At 41.9% G+C, this 16,704-nt stretch overlaps 1 protein-coding gene across 39 annotated transcripts in view; it reads left to right on the top strand.

Moving 5' to 3' along the window:
- DAB1 (DAB adaptor protein 1) overlaps positions 1-16,704 on the top strand; it is a 1,273,242-nt gene that overhangs the window by 1,218,135 nt on the left and 38,403 nt on the right. The window lies entirely within an intron of this gene.

Raw genomic sequence — 16,704 nt, 5'->3', positions numbered from 1 at the left:
CAGCATTCTATTCAGTCATAGTCTCAAGAAGATAGACATATAAAAATAATTATGATTCATATGATCAAGGGTGTGAGAGACTGTGTACAAGATGCTATGAGAACATAGCGTGAGAGCAGTAACCTTCGCCTGAGGGAGTTTAAATGAAGTCTTCACCCAGGGGATACAGCTTGAATAGAATCTTAAAAGATAATGGGAGCTTGTCTCTGGAGAAAGGGTGAAACAGTATTCAGGAAGAAGAAACTGAGTGTTTAAAGGCATGGAGATATAGGAGAGGCTGACATGTCGCAGGGACTGATGACTAAGTCTGGGGTGGCAGGACCACAGGGTGCCTCCATGGGAGCAGGAGATGAGGATGCCAAGGGAAGCCCCCAGTGAGCAAAGGGTCTGAAATGTGGTGCTGAGAAACTGGGAGCTGTTAGGAAGTCACTGATGCTTTCAGGTGGTAGAATGATAATATCAGAGTTACATTTCTCAGTGTACCTCTGGTGGCCTGTGGCAGGTGGCTTGGCAGGTGGGGAGACCATTAAGAAGCTAATGGAATGATCTAAGTGTATCCATTCAGGATAGAGTCAGAAAAACAGAGCCCATGCCAGGTGGCTTAATAGAAGAAATCTAATGTGAGGAACTAGTTACAAAGGTGTTGGAAGAGCAGAAAAACAAAAAAAGGGACAGCATGGCGACCCAGATTAGTAATAGTCAGAAGTGGCTACTGTCCTTAGGGATGGAAGGACCAAGGAGGCAGTGTTAACAGACCCTAGAGCTGCAGCCACCAACAGGCACTGGGACCACAGAGGGAGCTGCCCAGTGGGACCCAGGAGCACAGAGAGAAGGGCTGCCTGATGGAAGCTAAGCCCATGCAGGAGACAGCCACTGCCACAAATACTGCCAGAAGGGAACTGGGAGAGAACTCACTGCTTCTTCCTTTTACCCACTATCCAAATTCCAACCACTGCCTCCTTGTTGACCAAATCAAAGTGGAAGTGTGTTGGCAAGGGAGCCCAAGCAATACAGTTTATGGCAATCAGCTCCTGTGTTACAGCACAAAGTAGAGGAAGGGCAAGAATGGGTCTGATGGACAAGAGGTTAAGGGGAGGCATGTGCAGGCCACTGTGGGTGCAGCCTAGGGACAGGCATTGCAGGTGAAAGAGCTATATGAGTTTGAGTGTATGACTGGGTTGAGACAAACATGGAGCCGGAGCTACCTCTGAGGTGACATGCTTTGGAAGGTCAGGTAACCAGGAGACAGGGGCCAAGTCCCCTATCTCCTCCCTGTAGGCTTTTTCATTTACACACATGGGGCTTTATGTCTCTAACTTCTAAGACTGTATGTACATCAGCCTTTCCACCTGCTGTCTTCAGGTTCTAGCCAAAGACAGCATTAATCCCTTTCATCTTCCTTTCTGTTCTCAGTCCAGGACTCACATTTGGGTTGTCACATTATCACTCTGAATGATATCTGGCTCTTTTTCTTCCAATGTTGAAAAACTGAGCTGTCATTAGTGGATTCAAGCAGAGTTGTAAATGACTCACTGTTAAATCTGAAACTTGCTTTCCAATGCAAATCGGGAAAGGGATAAGTGGTTGCATGTGCACTTGCCCGGTGTCGTGTTTGCTCAGTTGTGTGTTGTAAAAAAAAAAAGCATGTCTGGGTAACAGTGATCATCCCGTCTCTCTGCTACAATGCAGGCCACTGGTCCCCTGGAAGAGTAGCCTTCAAACATTTTCCAAAATTATTCAAGTGAAACATGCCTGGTATCCTACTATATGAACAGATGAAAGAGAAGATATAGTTGAAACTGGGTTAAAGCCTCAAAACCTACTAACTTTGAAGTCCAAACTCACATACTAACTCTGAAAGATACAAGGTTCTAGAATGGATGGGGTCCAGAGAGGGTAGTATGAAAACCACTGTCCAAAGAAATCCACTCATTACATGAGTAAGAGAAGTGAAGAGCCCAGATAAGGACGTTTTTCAGGTTATTTCCCATCTAAGACTTCATTCTTCTGTAATTCATAAACACAGATTGGGAGCCCACTCTTTGGGAGGCTATAAAACTATAGAAAGAACATGAAATTTGAAGTTAGATGGAACCTATACTTCTTAGCCGTATGATTCCAGGCAAGGTGCTTTATCTTTTGGATTTTTAGTGGCCAGTTAACAACATGGGAAGAGCCACTTCCTAGGTTATTATGTGGATTAAATAAGAAGACATGTAATTATTATTGCCTTTGATATAGAGTAGATTAATTGATAGGGAACATGGTATTACAGTTAAGAGTATGATCTTTGCAGCCTATGTGGGCTTGAAATTTTTATGCCTCAATTACCAGCAGTGGACCTTGATTGGGTTATTTAAACTTCTTTGTGCCTCAGTGTGTTCACCTGTAAAATGAGGTTAATGACTGTGGTAACTACCTCATAGAGTTCTTTTAAGGATTTAATAAAGTAATGCACATAAGGTATTTCTAACAGCACCTGGCATGTAGTAAGTGCTCAATTAATAAATGTCATAGTTATTATTGTGAGCTATTACATAGACAAAGGACTATACCAAGTGCTTTAAAAGATATGAGGATGAGCAATACCTGACCCAGCAACGAGGATGCTTTTAGTTTATTCGAGGAAGGAAGACTGGTATATAGAGCATGGGGCTGGAGGGCCTGCAGTTCTCCATGCCCAAGCAATAGTGTCAACAAGGTCAAGTGTAACTCGAGAGCCTGGGATGGTGTTGAACCTGCGGGGACTGTACCATATCTACGGGGCCATGTCTTGATCCACTTGGGCTGCCATAACAAAGTATCCCAGACCAGGTGGTTTAAACAACAGAAAAGTTTTCTCACAGTTGTGGAGCCTGTGAAGTCCAAGATCAAGGTGCTGGCTGACTCCATTCCTAGTGAGAGCTCTCTCCTGGGATTGTAGACCTCCAACTTCTCGCTGTGTCCTTATATGGCCCCTCCTCAGAGTGTGGATGTGGTAGTGAGGGAGTGGGAACAGAGAGGAAGAGAGATCTCTTTCCCTTCTTATAAGGCCACTATTTGTATCATGAGAGCACCAGCCTTTTAACCTAATCTAGTCCTAATTACCTCCTAAAAGCTCCATCTCCAAATACCATCACATTGGAAGTTAGGGCTTTAACGTATGAATTTTGAGAGGGACCAAAATTCTCCAGTCCTTAGCAGACAGGGATAACAAGCAATTGTAACTACCAAATATTGAGAATTTCACCAATTTTGTGCTAGGCACTTAATATGCCATTTTGTGATTCTCCCAACCTATTGTTTGGATTTGGTCTCTTCTCTGTCATAAGGGATATTGAAGATCAGAGAAGCCAAATAAGTTAGAAGAGCTAAGAAGAGGCATAACTAAAAATCTAATCCTCCAATCTCTGACCCTAAAACTAGGGTGACCTAGTTTATCATCCAAACTGGGGCACTCTTGAAAGTGAAAAAGTGTTTGCTATTTACAATTATGTCAGGACAATAGGCATAAATATCAGCTGTCTTAGGCAAACCGGGATTTAGGGTCATCCTACACGAAGCTGGTGACTGCTCTTCCTGCTGGCCCAAACTGCCTCTGAAACCAGAACATGTGAAATTTCAAACAGAAGGCAAGAAGCGTCTATCCTTCTTGTCCCTGAAATGCTTTCTCCATAATGCTACCTGTGCTGAAGCCACAAATAGTACTCCCTCCAAGATGCAGGCTCCCTGATGCATGCTTGCTCCTTGGGTAGACATAAATCAGATTACTTGAAGATCCGTTACATGGTGAAAAAATGTGATTCAGGGGTATCTGTTAACTGCTGCTGTTGCTGCTGTGAGTCTGTCATTATTCCTCTCATACAGATCATTAACATTCACAGAACCTTAACTACAGCATCTCTAACGAGCAGAGCTGTAATATACAGTTTCCCCATAAATATCCATTGATGCTGGCACTCATTCTCTCTTGGTACAGCAATTCACCATTTCTGGATAAATCATCATGTTGAGGTTCTTTCTTTCTCCTTAACTGCCATTATTAGTGGATGTGGAAGAATAATGAACAAAGTCTAGTTTTTAAAAACAGAGCAAGAGCTAAATAAATGATCATGGGCAATAAGAAAATAGATATTGGTGACAGTCACAACCCAAAGGATACAAAACTTGTTTCTGCAGTGACTCAGAAAGGAGGCGAGAAACTAACATTTGCTGAGCACTTCCTAGGGGGGCATTGAGAGTGCTTAGTGCTTAGCAAGCTGTATCTACTTCAGGGATTCCGAAGACTTCATTGCTTAACAATCATTTGTGACACTTTTAAAAACACAACTTCCTTAGCCCCAATCTGATAGATCTGCTTTTGTAAGGCTTGCATCTATTTATATATAAAGGGAGATTTACAAAGTTCCCCCAGCTGATTCAGATTGTCTACTAAATTTACCTAGTTTAATTAAGATGACAACTATTATTTTCACCATTATATGGATAAGAAGATTGAGGTTCAGATGCTAAGGAGAAAGAAACAGAGTCTGATTGTGAAGGATAAATCCTTTGCTTCTCTACTTATGCTGAAAGAAATGCCTCCTATTAAGATGACATTCACTCTCGCTTTTTACACCACTTTCTCTCTTCTCCACCTCCCATCTTCCTGCCTATCACAGAAGTTCCGTCAGCATATCATTATGTTACTCCCCAGCAGGTTAGCAGCTTGCTGTCCTTATCTCTAGTATTATCCTTTTATTCACCATTACATGCTGTTAGCCCAATACTCCAGTTTCCCCACCCCACTTTCTTCCTTCCTTCCTTCCTTCCTTCCTTCCTTCCTTCCTTCCTTCCTTCCTTCCTTCCTTCCTTCCTTCCTTCCTTCCCTACCTCCCTCCCTCCCTCCCTCCCTCCTTCCGTCTGTCCATCCGTCCGTCTGTCTTTTGAGATGGAGTCTCACTCTACCAAGGCTGAAATGCAGTGGCACAATCTCAGCTCACTGCACCTTCCACCTCCCAGGTTCAAATGACTCTCCTGCCTTAGCCTCCCAAGTTGCTGGGATTACAGATGTGTGCCACCATGCCCAGCTAATTTTTGTGTTTTTAGTAGAGATGGGATTTCTCCAGGTTGGCCAGGCTGGTCTCAAACTCCTGACCTCAAGTGATCTGCCTGCCTTGGCCTCCCAAAGCACTGGGATTACAGGTGTGAGCCACTGCGCCTGGCCGCCACCCCACTTTCTTCTGTTTTAAAAATCTTATAGCCTCGTCTCTTCGGCAGTTTCTATGCTGTTGTTTCCACAGTTGCCTGGGATGTTCTAGCCTCCTTCCTCCTGCCATTGTTACAGGGATAGCCTTTGTACTATGATCTGGCCATGGTTCTCCAAGAGACGATTGGGTTGGAATGGAACAAGCTCCTGAACTGCCCACCATGGCCATTCCTTCCAGAACCCTAGCCGCCCACCCTAGTCTTAAAACCTAGGTCGTCTTATGCCTTTTGTTGTCCTCACTATAACATCATGGTTACGGGCACATACTTTAAAGCTAACCTACTTTAGGTGAAAATTCTAGCTTGGTCATTTACTAGCTGTGTGACCCTAGGCAAGTTAATTAAACCTTCTGGGCCTTGGTTTCCTCCTCTTGGAAGCAAGGCAAGTAACAGCACCTCACAGTTGTTGTGATAAATAAATCAGTTAATACATGAATGCACTTAGAATAGTGTCTGGTTCACACACTGGAAGTTTTATCCAAGCATTAGCTATAATTATTATTGTCCTTAGTGACCTCTGCTTGGCCAAGAGCGGAGGTCTTAATATTACCATGTGGCCCATTCCTTCCTCTTGAGTCCAGAATGGACTTCCTTTGTCTTCCTTATGGATTTGTCAAAATGAGAACTAATGATCTCAACCACCTGTGACCTGACTAAGGAGATGTGGCCTACTTTTAATGAAAAAGGTTTTTCACAGGACAGATATAGCATATGTGTGGGTAAAAACACGTTCTGCTTTTGGTATCTATGGTAAGATCTCCTTAGCTATGCCTTTGTTCCCAAGCTACAAGGTCCTCAGAGATAAGGTGTCCGGCACCAGAGACCAAGTAGGAAAAGAAGCCCAAGGCTAGAGCACAGATGTCAGCATGACACACAGAGTTCCGTTGTCCCTGTGATATATGCATGAAGTGTCTTTTTTGTTATCATTTTATAGTTTCTGCAACACTATAAGGTGCCTTCTAGAACCCGTCTCTGGCCACTTAAGCATTGCTCTGTTCAAGCATTCATTCCTTCACCCATTTTTCAAATAAGATCTAGTGTCCACTGCGTGTCAAGCACTGAGCTAGGCACAGGTACAAGGCAAACCGAGTCCCCACCCACACCCAGGTTTCCTTTCTCAGGAAAAGGCTGCCATCAGAAAAGGAAACAAACAGAGCAGTGAGTGCTTGAAACAAAACCAGACAAGGCAAGGAACAAGAGCGGGGGCTGCTCCTGCATTAGGTACAGTCAGAGAAGGTTTCCTTGAGGTAACACCTGGTGCAAGTCTGAGTTAGGAGGAACCAACCAGGTGAAGAGTGTGGTGGGAACAGAGAAAGGCAAAGGCCTTGAGGCAGGAATGAGCCAGTGGCTCGTCGTGAAGGGAGACACAGTGGGAAAGGATTGGTGGAGGCAAGTTCAGAAATGGGTGGCACCCCAAGTATGTATGGTCTCGTAGGCAGTGGTTAGATTGGATTTTATTCCGAGTGCAATAAAAAACCTCATCTGATTCTTTTTTTTTTTTTTTTTTTTCTGAGAAGGAGTCTTGTTCTGTTGCCCAGGCTGACATGCAGTGGTACAATCTCGACTCACTGCAACCTCTATCTCCTGGGTTCAAGCAATTCTTCTGCCTCAGCCTCCAGAGTAGCTGGGACTACAGGCATGCACCACCATGCCTGGCTACTTTTTCTATTTTTAGTAGAGACTGGATTTCACCGTGTTAGTCAGGCTGGTCTCAAACTCCTTATCTCGGGTGACCTGACCACCTTGGCCTCCCAAAGTGCTGGGATTACAGGCATGAGCCACTGCGCCCGGCCTCATCTAGTATTTTTTAAAGACCACTTTGACCGCTCTTTGGGGGATGAACTTAAGTGGGCAAAAGTGGAAAAGAGAATGTCACCGAGAAGAGGGCGAGAGGCAGACAGCTTTGGGACATGTTCAGGATAGAATCGGCCTTTCTTCATGAATGCCTGCATGTCAGAGTGTGGGAGAGAGAGGAATCTAAAGTAACTTGTATGTTTGTGGCTTGAGCATCGGGGTGTGAGCTGGTGGTGAGCTTTACAGAAACTGGGACAAGGAAAGAACAGGTTTGAGGAGTTCAAAAGTTCTTTGAACATGTTACGTTTGAGAGGCTGAAAATTATGGGATTTAGTTGATCACTAATTGCTGAAAATCAAAAGGGTGCTTGACCAGGTATTGGTGAGACTTTCAGTAATGAAAGCTATCTCAGATTACTGACGCACTAGAACCGCTGATGGGTCTCACTGGGGAGGAGCTTGAAAAGTCAGCTGAAAATGCCATCCAGATATTAGAAGGACTAGTAGCATATCCCTGTTCTTATAGCTTTTTCTAGAACTTTTGCCTAGTATTTCTTTGAAGTTAGAAATGGAGTAATTTACCCTAATTGTAAAGCCCCATTTGGCCAAATGTGAGGGTAGATGTGACAGCTTTTTTCTGGAGTTCCTAATAACAAATGCCAAATATCTGTGAGTGTGTGTGTGTGTGTGTGTGTGTGCGTGTGTGTGTGTGTGTGCGTGCATGCACATACATGCTGAGCATTTGAAAACATCATATGGAATACCATGCCCTCCATATAATAAGTCATACTATTGCCAAGTTTCTTTTTTTCAGTTTTCTATTGTATTATATAAATGTTTATGCACTTATTCATTTTTATTTTTAAAATGTATCAATTCAATATAATTTCTTTCTGTCTGCTGACCACTAGGATAAGTACTAGAATTCAAAGATGAATAAGGCAGTTTCCCATATGAGGAACTAGAGTCTCCACAAAGCCATAGGCTATAGTAGAGAAGAGGGAAGATAAGAATCATTGTAACTGGACACGTGATGCCTAGGGTAGTCATCTAATCCATACTGAGGGTCATAGAGGAAGGCTTTGGAGAGCTGACTAGAACTAACATGTCCTCTAAGGACATGCTATAGTTTCCTTGATGAATAAAGATGGAAGTAGGAACCAGACAGAGGAAATATCTTATGCCAAGGCCGGAGAAGGGAAAGAATATACCTAGAGACTTAGTCAGAGGCCCTGTGAAATTAAGACACACACAAATTATCTTCAGGTTGTACATTCAATCAGAGACAGTTGAGGATAATACTCTTTCAGATATCCTCTGGACTTAAAACCTTGAGGCTGTCTTCCAAGTCGTCTAGTTGTGAATGTTGCCTCATTCAATCTTCAGAGCTCTAGGAAGTAGCCATTTCCCTAACTAGTTTCTCTACGAGCAAGCCAAGGTTTCCTTTGAGCCTGTGTCTTTCTTATAAAACGTGAGCCAGGTTTCTCTGCTCTGACTTAGGATGGTCTCCTCTTGATCTATACAACTGTGAAAGGAACCATGGTAGAGTGAAAAGGAATTGGATCAGGAGTCAGGAACTTGCTGTATTATCCCAAATCTGCCACTAATACCATGTTTTTGATAAAATTGAAGGTCTCTGTTTCTTGATTTGAAAGAAATACAGGGATGAGTGGGGTTAGAGATTTCTGTAGTCTCTTCTAATTCTATTCTGCAATTCTGCAGTTTATCAAACAGCCCAAAATGCCATCAAATAGGTGCTACAAAATCATCATATTCTTAAAGGATACTTTATTGAATTGTTGACTTAATAGAGGATCCAAATAAGCAGACAGTAATGGAAATCTTACCATTAGTCAGGCACATGCTCAACTGTTACCTTAAATTGTATCCTGGGTTATCTTCAACTAAGTCTTACGAGATGGATATTTCCCTAATGTTACAACAAAGAAAAATTCAAGGATAGTATTCGAGTCCAGTTCCATTCACATAAAAACAATTCTTGCTTTGGCTATTCACATGGAGTTGGTTTTAGTCCTGTGAACAGTCTAGCTGCAATGAACATGTACATGGTCTATAAAAATGCTCAGCCTCATACCCTTGTCATGGCACTTCTACTCTCTGAATGGAATCAGTATGCTCCAGTTTTCCTAACCTCACTGTTACAACTCAGAGGATGGACAGCATCTAAGTGCTCACAGGATAGGCATAGTGCCTGGTTCATAATGGGCATTCGGGAAATGTTTATTCCTTAATTAAATTAATGTCTTGATAAACAAATCCAAGAATGAAGAAGTGAATGAGGAAATGAATTCCTAAGTATGTAAAAATATGCATTCCTCTGGAGAAGAAAAGAAAAAGCATTTTGCACGGAACGGCTGTCAGAGCAGCAGGCAAAGCCCTCCTGGCTATTTTTTCCTTTGCTGTGACATCTCTCCATTTGTGATTTCCTCTGATTTGCTCTGCGCTCAGCCCAAGCCTCTGCTACTCTTGCTTGATTTCAGCTCCCTCCAATATTTCTTGTTACCGTTTGGATGCCATCTGTACCATAGTGGTAACCCCTCCAAGAGAGCCACAGCAGCAAAGAAAGATGACTGACTTTGAGAAGTTCCCCTGCCCTCCTCCCCAAAAGTGTGTTGAATCCTGTCATCCTGCTGATGGGAGCCAATTTCACATTACTGTGATTCTAATTCACTCCCTTTTCAAAGTGCTGAACCAATGCCAAATCTTGTTAGGAGTTTTTAAAAAATCCTTGAGTTTTTGCTAATGTGGAACTAGAATAATAGGTTTTTTTAAAAGTAAAAAGGAGAAAGGAAGAGATCATTAAAAACAAATAATTGCAAGCTTTTAGAAATGTTCCCCCTTTGGTTTCTGGTTTTTTATGTATATTTATACCTATGCATATCTGTTTGTCCTGTCAAAAGCCATTAAAGTAGCAAAGCCATCTTGCAGCCTGATTCTTCCCCTGACAAAGGAGCTAAGGCAAGGGAAGGGGGAATTGAATCCTAAAATCCTCCTTGTCAAATGTCAGATCTTGGGATGAAGTCATGGATTAGAACCAGGAAGCTTCTATGAGTGTGAAAATTATAGTCATTCCCAGTATTTCTAGAGAGCTCTGTGGCTGTGATGGTATTTTCAATGTTTCTGCCTAATTTCCATCCCTGGCCCCATGTTGGCTATCATGATGATGATACAGCACAGAGAGCTGTATCATCATCTCTGTTTTTATGATGGCTGCCCTCTGTCCCATGACAACAGCATTTCCACCATCAAATTCCCACTGCTGCTACTGCCACCAGCTCAAAATGTATGCTGCCCCCAGCTTCCCCAACCCCGGGGTTGGGTGCCATGTATTTAATAATGAGGACAATAATACTAGTAACCACTAGCACAAATCATATCAGTACTCTGAGCCAGGCCCTATATACTAAAGGTTTTATGTGAATTATCTCTCTGATAACACCAACTTTTTGATAATTTCTTGTTTTATATCTCCTTCATGTGATAGGAGAATTTGTTTACAGATGCTCAGTAAATCATATATATTTAATAAATAGATGTGAGTGAATGAATGACCAATTATCACAGGCATCTCTATAACTACCATAATCTCCCCTAAACACGAGAAGTGTCATTTCTCATGCATCACAATTGGTATCTCCTTTCCTTTATCACTGTTGCTAAGGTCAGACTTAACTATTAGTATCTTATTGCATAATCATCTTCCATCTGCAAATCATGCCACCAACCCCATCCTCATGTATATTTTCAAGAAAATATTGGATGGCTTTTAGAAAATCTGGGCATCAAAACATGGAGTTACTATCTGAATTCTAAAATAGGTATAAGGGATAGATAGGAAAGAGAAAGGGTGGGGCAGTGGAATGTTGAGGCAGACTCCTAGAATAGTACAGCCTTGCTAGTGTTAAAAACAGGGGGAAGGTCCAAGAGCAGGAGCTGCTTTGACTGAGCATCTGCTCTGTGAAGACCACACTGCATCTTCACCCTCTTCTCCAGGGGACTTCCTCCCTTCCCTGGACCAGTATGTCACAAATTTTTGCCATGACCTGGCACCTTCCTACCCTCACCTACCAAGCAAATCATTATATGACTGTTTCTTCTTTTCTCCCTTCCTTCCCTTTCTGTAATTTTCAAAAGGGAACTGACACCTGTTGAGATTTTACTCTGCCAGTTGCTGTGCTATTTTCACATACATCAATCTTCTCACTGCTTCCTCTCTGCAAGCCCACATTGTAAGCATTATCCCTGTTTTGCAGAGGGGAAAACTGAGGCTCAAATGATCAACTTTATTCAAGTAAATGCCAGTGACGGAGCAGCAGTTTGAACTGAAAACTACTGTTCTCCACGTCTCTCTTTTCATTCCCTCGCTCTGCCTCTCCTAAAACCATCACATTTCTCCCTTTAAAAGTACTCAGTGTTTTCATTTGCAAGCAAATTAGTTGATGAAAGTTGGGAAGGCCAAGAATCCAGAGGGAGAGGCTTTAGCCATACATGAGGCTGTTCAGGTCAGCTCAGCACCCTGAGCTTTGTCTACTGGGTTCTGCCTTTTTTGCGATGTTTCAATGAGATTCCAGCAAAATCCTTGCACCAACATTCCCCATGAAGAGTTTCCCCTTGCATATTAAGAAAGAACATTTTAAGGACTAGCTTAATTTGTAAGAAGCCAGATGTGAATATTTTGTCATCCAAGGATTTATGGATATATATTATATGTGTGAGGACTTATTGCAAGATGTAAATCTTTTCCTTTATCCTCCAACCTTCTGGACAACCTTTGGGAGCCTCCTGAATTGGAAGCTGTGAAAAAAAGGACTATTAGCTGCTAAAGTGAGACCCAAATTGGAGTAATTAGAGGAAACTTCTCACTCATTATAAAGATAAAACCTCAAAGCAGCACCAGTTTCTCTATTAAGGCATTAAGTCCAGCGAGACCACCAATCTCCAAATCTCAGTAGGCCTGGCACATTTTGGCATTAAATGGGATTTCATTTTGTTTCAGTTCTAATGAAGCTTCATGGATTTTCATTTGAATTATGAATCTTAACTTTCTTCTAAAAAAAAAAGCCTCACAGGGCCGGGCGCAGTGGCTCACACCTGTAATCCCAGGACTTTGGGAGGCCGAGGCGGGTGGATCACGAGGTCAAGAGATCAAGACCATCCTGATTAACATGGTGAAACCCCATCTCTCCTAAAAAATACAAAAAAATTAGCTGGCATGGTGGTTCGTGCCTGTAATCCCAGCTACTCAGGAGGCTGAGGCAGGAGAATTGCCTGAACCCAGGAGGCGGAGGTTATGGTGAGCCGAGATCACGCCATTGCACTCCAACCTGGTAACAAGAGTGAAACTCCGTCTCAAAAAAAAAAAAAAAAAAACACCTCACAAATACCTGGCTTTCATTCACTTAGCTCATGCAATGAAAAAACCTCTTACAGCTGAAAGAAGTGTGCTGTTTTTGCATGCTGAATTTGATTTCATGGTAATGTCTAGACAGCAAGCAAATCAATTCTCTCATAGAAATTCTCCAGTCAACACAGATAAAGGATATTCTTTAAAAGAATAGAAAAAGATATATAAGGAAGGACTACATCTAGCATTTAGGAAGCAGCCAGTCAATTGGAAGATTATTTTTTAATATATTTTATCAAGAGTCATGCTTGTCCAATACTGTAGCCATTAGCCATATGAGGCTATTAAATAAAACAAAATAAAATTTAAAATTTAGTTCATCAGTCATGCTAGCCATATTTGAAGTGCGCAGGTATCTACTGACTGCTGTATTGGACCACACGGATATAGAATTTCACATCATCCCAAAAAGTTCTATTGGACAGAGCTGCTCTAGAGATCATTTATTAACATCTGAGTTTCTATTGTTCAGCCTAAGCCACTTCCCTTTGTTCTTCAATTGCCAAACAGAGCTTTCCCATCTCTCTGCCAAGAAGTGGGAAAGTGGTTGTTTACTCTTGGGTAAAGGTGATAAAGAGCATAAACTCCTAGATGCCCCAGAAGGAATTAGTCTTCATTAGCATGTGTCTTCCTTGTTAAATCATTCATCAGAGAAAGGTAACATGCATTTAGATTTAGATGCCTGGAATCAGTAGGTGTCCTTAATAGTACCCACCTTAGTGAAATTACAAATCACTTCAGTTAATCCATTTCTTCTGAGCCTTCTAAATGGATAATTGAATTTTATTTATTTATTTTTTTCTTCAGCCTTGGTCTGAGCTCTGAGCTTCTCAGTCTAGAAGCCTTGTGTGGTCCTTGTCCCATAGCAATTCACCCCAAGCTACAAAGATCATACAGCATAGCTCTGCTCTGACCTTATGAAAACAGGGACCATGTGTTATTCATCTAGGTATTGCCAGTGCCTAACCAGGACATGGCATGTGGAAGGCACCCAGTGAATGTTCATTGAAGAAATTAATTAATCAATTGCATAATCAATCAAGGCAGCTTCAGTTTTCCTTCTGCTAATTATTCCTGCTGAGAGTTTATTCCCCAGCATGGTGATTTGCAAATCTGGCTGCACATTAGCATCACCTGGGGAGCTTTTAAAACCTACTGATGCCAGGGCTCCCCTCTAGGCCAGTACAGTCCAAATTTCTGATGAAGTGGCTCTGGCATCAGCAATTGCCCCAAAGGATTATGTAGTGAGGACCACAGCAAGTTTCTGATTTGGAAGCCATAAAAAAGGTTTTCTTTCTTTGCAAGATTTTTTTATCCCAAGTCCCTTCTCATCCACTGCCATTTTTCCTGTAAGAGTAACATGAATCTGGTCTTCCTTGTCGCCTTACTTGGTAATGGAGTCATAGCGTCCCCGCTGTTCTGAAAAAAAGATTATAGGAAGATAAACTCCCTGTGGAACTTTATTTCAATCTCTTCATGAAGATTCAAGCCAGAATCATATTGAAACAACACGGGAAATATCTTCTTTGACATTTCCTCACTGGAAGCTTAAGTTGCGAGTAAATTTGATGTCATGTTGAGTTTTTAAAAGAATACCAAACTGTGTACGTGCTATGATAGTATGAAAAATACATACTCAAACCAAAAAAACCAACTTTAATATAAATGAATTAAAAGTCAATTGCTAATTGTGAGTAAAGTAGGATTTAGCAGTTTGAAGAGACTAGGGAGTAGATCATCAGTTTCTGCTCATGAGAATTACCTGGGAAAAAGTGTATTTATTAGCTGGAAGGATCTCCCCACTGGCTGGAGGAAGTGCACTGGGTGTCTACAAAGGTTTCCCCAAACAGGTCGCTGTAAGAAAGCAGCTCTGAGAAATGACTGATCCAGAGTCAGAACATTCAGGTAGCCACAAGGTAAAAAATAATATGGCTGGGAAGAAGATGATCAGGCAAGACTATAGCCAAGAGTAGGGCAAAAGAGAGAAAATGGAGTCAAGAATGAAATGAAGGTTCAGGAGTAAGGATGAGAAGCCTAGGAAGTATTGGGCTCTTTGGTGGAGGTAGTTCCTAAAGAGAGGCCATTGGAAAGATTTTCATTTCTTTCTCCTCTATTTCCAAATATTATATAATAATAGCTTCCTAACATTAAAAATTATAGGCATTGGGTCTGGGCTTCGTGGCTGAGGAAGGCTGAGGTGGGTGGATCGATCACATGAGGTCAGGAGTTTGAGACCAGCCTGGCCAAACTGGCAAGACCCCATCTCTACTAAAAATACAAAAATTAGCCAGGCATGGTGGTATGCACCTGTAATTCCAGCTACTCAGGAGGCTGAGACAGGAGAATCACTTAAACCCAGGAGGCAAAGTTGCAGCGAGCCAACATTGCACCACTGCACTCCAGCCTGCGACAGAGTGAGACCCTGTCTCAAAAAAAAAAAAAAAAGTGTGCATGTACATTACTGTAATGAGCCAAAACTAGGAAGAGAAGATATAATAGCTATGATTTCTTGGGCATCTACTGTGTGCTAAACACCAAACAAGACTTTGCACACACATCTCAGTTAAACTGCTCAATTAACCTATAGTGATGTTGCCATTATCCACTCCACTTTAAAGATGAGAAAACTGAGGCTGATAGACTTGTCTAGAGCTACATGGCCCACACATCCATGGCCTGACGTGGCCAGGATCTGGTCCATGTCTGTGTGATTCCAAAAAGATGCATTTGCTTACCTGCTCAGACCAAGCTTCACCTGAATTCACAGAAATTGCCTCATCACACCTCAGCCACACCTCACCAAAGGCCACCTCTCCTGTCCCAGGAAGGTGACAACATGCTCATGCTGACACTGGTTATCCTCCCACATTTTCATTATATGGGACATGGTGGGGATTTTTATGAGCCTCTACCACAGACTGTTTTTCAAATTTATTTAATTCATCCATCATGCTCTGAAGCCATTTGCTTTTTTATATTGGACAGATGTAATGAGATTTTGGACACTAAAAAACGTTTTTATTAAAAGTTATGACCCAGAGCTAGTTGGTAGGGGCTCTGCCATAAATTGCTAGGATTGTGTGAATTTATAAAGGATGTAGCGACATAACCTTAACCTTTTAGGACACATCATAGAGTACAGGATCACTTAGACTAATATTGTCTCACCACCTCTCCCCACCTTTGGCTAAATAATAATAATAATAATGTATGTGGTTATTTGATATGGTGGCTTTTCCTCTCGGTGTAGCTACAGTTAAGTCATGTTGAGCCAGGGGCTGGTGGAAACAGGTGGTTGGTGGTTGACCTGAAGGCCCTGCCTTGGTGGGCCTGGGCACATTGGTTCTTCTACTCTGCTCTGCTCTGCTCTGTTCTGCTCTGCTCTGCTCTCTGTAACTGGGACTGAGGGAAGTAAACAGTCACATTTCCTGTAGACAGGATGAAAGCAAATTCTGACAAACAGCAATATTATGAGGCTATGGGTGATCATTTTCCCACTCCTTCATTGCCAGAAAGCTCTCCTCAAAACTATTCATGTGTAATAACTTCATTTTAATGTCCATATTAGCAGATTTATATTAATGTTTTACTATTTGGAAACCATCCAAAGAATAATTAGCTTATCCATATAGACTAGAACATGGCCATTAATATATACATGTACATGATATATTACACATACCTATAATGTATAATATCAACAATAAAATACAAAGTTAACAAAGCAATTAAATTTTGCCCACTGCCAGCTACTTCTAGAATATGCATTCTTTTCTGTATTTTTGAGCACTGCTATGAGCCAGACCCTGTACCAGCTGCCGGGGAGACCCTCTACCAACTGCTTAAGGGAGCTCATGGTATAATAGGCACAGATAATGTGCTGAGGTCACTCAATAGGATTTCAGTTCAAAAGGTAAAGGAACACTTCATGGAGGAGGTGGCTTTTCGCTGGGCTTGAGGTATTTGGGGAGCACTGAACTTGCAGAGATGAGGGGAAGAGCATTTCAAGCAGAGAAGACAACATGTATAACAGCACATACAAAACCAACTGTTCATAGACCGCTCCAAAGAGTAAAGTTTGGCTAAAGCACAAGCTGACCTTTTGTTCTTTTAAAGGAAAAATCTTGAGTGTAAACACCATGCTCTTATCTATAACCACTGCTGATGTCTGTTAACTACAGGGTGATGTCTGTAATTGCCGAAGGATGGACTTTAAACTTACCAATTTACCATTTCTATATTTCCTAATCAGACCCATGC

This window comes from Callithrix jacchus, chromosome 7 (genome assembly GCF_049354715.1).
Source record: "Callithrix jacchus isolate 240 chromosome 7, calJac240_pri, whole genome shotgun sequence".
Lineage (NCBI taxonomy): Eukaryota > Metazoa > Chordata > Mammalia > Primates > Cebidae > Callithrix > Callithrix jacchus.
This window is presented reverse-complemented; position numbering and strand designations above follow the sequence as displayed.